Genomic DNA, 4,886 nt, shown 5'->3' on the forward strand with positions numbered 1-4,886 from the left:
AATATTATTGCCGATTTAAAGGACACCTGAACTTAGAAGGCTATGGAGGCTGCCATATTTATTTCCTTTTAGATAATTCCAGTTGCCTCGCTGTTCTGCTGTTTGCCTCCTAATACTTGTAGCCAAAAACCTTCAACAAGCATGCAGCTCAGGCGTTCTGACTGGATTACCTGCATGCTTTGTTACATGTGTGTGATGCAGACAATTCTGCAGCCCGAGAGATCAGCAGGACTGGCAGGCCACTGGTATTGTTTACAAATAAAATAAATATGGCAGCCTCTCAGTTTAGGTGTCCTTAAGGGCCCGTTCTCACTTGAGCGGGAATCGCGCGATTCCCACTCAAGGCAAACCGCTAGCGGTTCTGTTAAAACCGCTACAACATGTAACACATGGCAGTGTTCTCGCTATCGTTAACCGCAAACGTGTTACATGCAGCGGTTTGCCGGTGATCGCTCCAAAACTGCCACAGTGTCCAGTGATTTTTCCGTGTTATCGCGGGAAAATCACTCCCGCAAAACGCCGGTGGTGATCGCCGGCGTTTTGCGGTTCTTAGATGTGAACGGACCCTTAAAAACGACTGTGCTAGAATGTGGGATGAGTTTACTTGTTCAGTGCTTTATTTCATCTAGGGACTTTGTAAAAACTAGCTAAGTCTTTTGTTGGCTACACACTATGAGATTTTCTGGTCGATTTACTGTCAGATCGATTATTTCCAACATGTCCGATTTGCTTTCCGATCGATTTCCTTTCACTTTAATAGGAAATCGATTGGAAAATGCTCGGTGATCGATCGGAAAGCAAATCAGACATGTTGGAAATAATCGATCTGACAGTAAATCGGCCTGAAAATCTCATAGTGTGTACCAAGCATTAGAGTCGGGCCAGAAAGCCATTGGATACGTCTGCATTAAAAAAAAAATAAAATAAATAAATAGCCAGGCCTCAGTGAGAATACAGGCAGAATGACATTAAAAAGGCCATCCTAAATATACTAGGACTGGGGGGAGAAGTTGATGTGTTGGAAAATGAAGAAGGCATTCATTAATAAAAACGTTTACAAATGAGCTGTAGTTAGAGGAATATGGAGGTAGCAGTGACAGTAGCTCCACCCTCACCTAGACAGAGGAGTGTGTAGTCTTAATTTTGTAAATACATGCTCCAGCATATGCAAAGAGTTTCAACAATGTGCTACAGCTAATCTGTGGAATCTGCCAGGGGTGTGAAAAGCATCTTGAGATCAAAGCCTGCTTCAACTTTATAAAAGTCAGGCTATACTTATTCAATTCAATTTTTTTCTCAAGTTTTTTCCCAGAAGATAATTTTTTATCTTCTATATAAAATAACCTTTCAGCACTTTGCAATTGAAAAACAACTATAAAAGAGGTGAAAAAGTACCAGGGGCGGACTGACAACTCATAAGGCCCCCGGGCAATAGGAGATTATGGGGCCCCCCATACCAGTGTTTCCCATGTTTCACATTCTTTTTTTACAGGCTAAGATATACCATAATAATTTACTGACAACAGATATTTTATAATGATAAAAACCCCTGGGCCGTGTGTAGCGCGGCGCGCCGAAAAACGGGTGTGGTCACGCAACATAATGTGGGCGTGGTCATGGGTAGGGCAAAATATACATGACCTTAGCAGTGGTGTAAAAGGTCTGCCGGGGAAGTTTGAACTCTGCCATAGTGTTTCCCCCCAAAATACATGTAATCTGACAGCATTTCACCAAAAATCCATGCAACTTGGCAGCGGTTCCTCAAATATACAGATAATATGGCAGTCATTCCCCCAAAATAGATGTAATCTGGCAGCAGTGGTTCCCCAAATACACATAATTTAGCAGCGGCTCCCCAAAATATGCGTGATCTGGCAGCAGATCACCCAAAATACATGTAATCTGGCAGCAGTGGTTCCCCAAAATACACATAATCTGGAAGCCGCGGTTCCCCCATTATACACAATCTGGCAGCGGTTCCCCAAAAATACACATCATCTGGCAGCTGTTTCGCAAAATACACTTAATCTGGCAGCAGCAGTTCCCCAAAAATAGTTAATCTGATAACAGTTCCCAGAAAATAGGCGCCCCCAGTATAGGTAACCAGGTCAAAAGGTGTCCGCAATATATGTAGCCAGGTCTATAGGTGTCCCCAGTATATGTAGCCAGGTGTGTAGGTGTCCCCAGTATTTGTAGCCAGGTGTATAGGTGTCCCCAGTATATGTAGCTAGGTGTATAGGTGTCCCCAGTATATGTAGTCAGGTGTATAGCTGCCCCCAGTATAGCCAGGTGTATAGGTGTCCCCAGTATATGTAGCCAGGTGTATGGCTTCCCCCAGTATAGTCAGGTGTATAGGTGTCCCCAGTATAGCCAGGTGTATAGGTGTCCCCAGTATATGTAGGCAGGTGTATAGCTGCCCCCAGTATAGCCAGGTGTATAGGTGTCCCCAGTATATGTAGCCAGGTGTATAGCTGCCCCCAGTATAGCCAGGTGTATAGGTGTCCCCAGTATATGTAGCCAGGTGTATAGGTGTCCCCAGTATATGTAGCCAGGTGTATAGCTGTCCCCAGTATATGTAGCCAGGTGTATAGCTGCCCCCACTATATATAGCCAGGTGTATAGCTGCCCCCAGTATAGCCAGGTGTATAGGTGTCCCCAGTATATGTAGCCAGGTGTATAGCTGCCCCCAGTATAGCCAGGTATATAGGTGTCCCCAGTATATGTAGCCAGGTGTATAGGTGTCCCCAGTATATGTAGCCAGGTGTATAGCTGCCCTTAGTATAGCCAGGTGTATAGGTGTCCCCAGTATATGTAGCCAGGTGTATAGGTGTCCCCAGTATATGTAGCCAGGTGTATAGCTGCCCCCGGTATAGCCAGGTGTATAGCTGCCCCCGGTATAGCCAGGTGTATAGCTGCCCCCAGTATAGCCAGGTGTATAGGTGTCCCCACTATATATAGCCAGGTGTATAGCTGCCCCCAGTATAGCCAGGTGTATAGGTGTCCCCAGTATATTTAGCCAGGTGTATAGTTGCCCCCAGTATAGCCAGGTATATAGGTGTCCTCAGTATATGTAGCCAGGTGTATAGCTGCCCTTAGTATAGCCAGGTGTATAGGTGTCCCCAGTATATGTAGCCAGGTGTATAGGTGTCCCCAGTATATGTAGCCAGGTGTATAGGTGTCCCCAGTATATGTAGCCAGGTGTATAGGTGTCCCCAGTATAGCCAGGTGTATAGGTGTCCCCAGTATATGTAGCCAGGTGTATAGCTGCCCCCAGTATAGCCAGGTGTATAGGTGTCCCCAGTATATGTAGCCAGGTGTATAGCTGCCCCCAGTATAGCCAGGTGTATAGGTGTCCCCAGTATATGTAGCCAGGTGTATAGCTGCCCCCAGTATAGCCAGGTGTATAGGTGTCCCCACTATATATAGCCAGGTGTATAGCTGCCCCCAATATAGCCAGGTGTATAGGTGTCCCCAGTATATGTAGCCAGGTGTATAGCTGCCCCCAGTATAGCCAGGTATATAGGTGTCCCCAGTATATGTAGCCAGGTGTATAGGTGTCCTCAGTATATGTAGCCAGGTGTATAGCTGCCCTTAGTATAGCCAGGTGTATAGGTGTCCCCAGTATATGTAGCCAGGTGTATAGGTGTCCCCAGTATATGTAGCCAGGTGTTTAGCTGCCCCCGGTATAGCCAGGTGTATAGCTGCCCCCAGTATAGCCAGGTGTATAGGTGTCCCCACTATATATAGCCAGGTGTATAGCTGCCCCCAGTATAGCCAGGTGTATAGGTGTCCCCAGTATATGTAGCCAGGTGTATAGCTGCCCCCAGTATAGCCAGGTATATAGGTGTCCTCAGTATATGTAGCCAGGTGTATAGGTGTCCCCAGTATATGTAGCCAGGTGTATAGCTGCCCTTAGTATAGCCAGGTGTATAGGTGTCCCCAGTATATGTAGCCAGGTGTATAGGTGTCCCCAGTATATGTAGCCAGGTGTATAGGTGTCCCCAGTATATGTAGCCAGGTGTATAGCTGCCCCCAGTATAGCCAGGTGTATAGGTGTCCCCAGTATATGTAGCCAGGTGTATAGGTGTCCCCAGTATATGTAGCCAGGTGTATAGCTGCCCCCAGTATAGCCAGGTGTATAGCTGCCCCCAGTATAGCCAGGTGTATAGGTGTCCCCACTATATATAGCCAGGTGTATAGCTGCCCCCACTATATATAGCCAGGTGTATAGCTGCCCCCAGTATAGCCAGGTGTATAGGTGTCCCCACTATATATAGCCAGGTGTATAGCTGCCCCCAGTATAACCAGGTGTATAGGTGTCCCCAGTATATGTAGCCAGGTGTATAGCTGCCCCCAGTATAGCCAGGTATATAGGTGTCCCCAGTATATGTAGCCAGGTGTATAGGTGTCCCCAGTATATGTAGCCAGGTGTATAGGTGTCCCCAGTATATGTAGCCAGGTGTATAGCTGCCACCAGTATAGCCAGGTTTATAAGTGTCCCCACTATATATAGCCAGGTGTATAGCTGCCCCCAGTATAGCCAGGTGTATAGGTGTCCCCAGTATATGTAGCCAGGTGTATAGCTGCCCCCAGTATAGCCAGGTATATAGGTGTCCCCAGTATATGTAGCCAGGTGTATAGCTGCCCCCAGTATAGCCAGGTGTATAGGTGTCCCCACTATATGTAGCCAGGTGTATAGCTGCCCCCAATATAGCCAGGTGTATAGGTGTCCCCAGTATATGTAGCCAGGTGTATAGCTGCCCCCAGTATAGCCAGGTGTACAGGTGTCCCCAGTATATGTATCCAGGTGTATAGCTGCCTCCAGTATAGCCAGGTGTATAGGTGTCCCCAGTATATGTAGCCAGGTGTATAGGTGTCCCTAGTAT

Source organism: Hyperolius riggenbachi, chromosome 2 (assembly GCF_040937935.1).
Source record: "Hyperolius riggenbachi isolate aHypRig1 chromosome 2, aHypRig1.pri, whole genome shotgun sequence".
NCBI lineage: Eukaryota > Metazoa > Chordata > Amphibia > Anura > Hyperoliidae > Hyperolius > Hyperolius riggenbachi.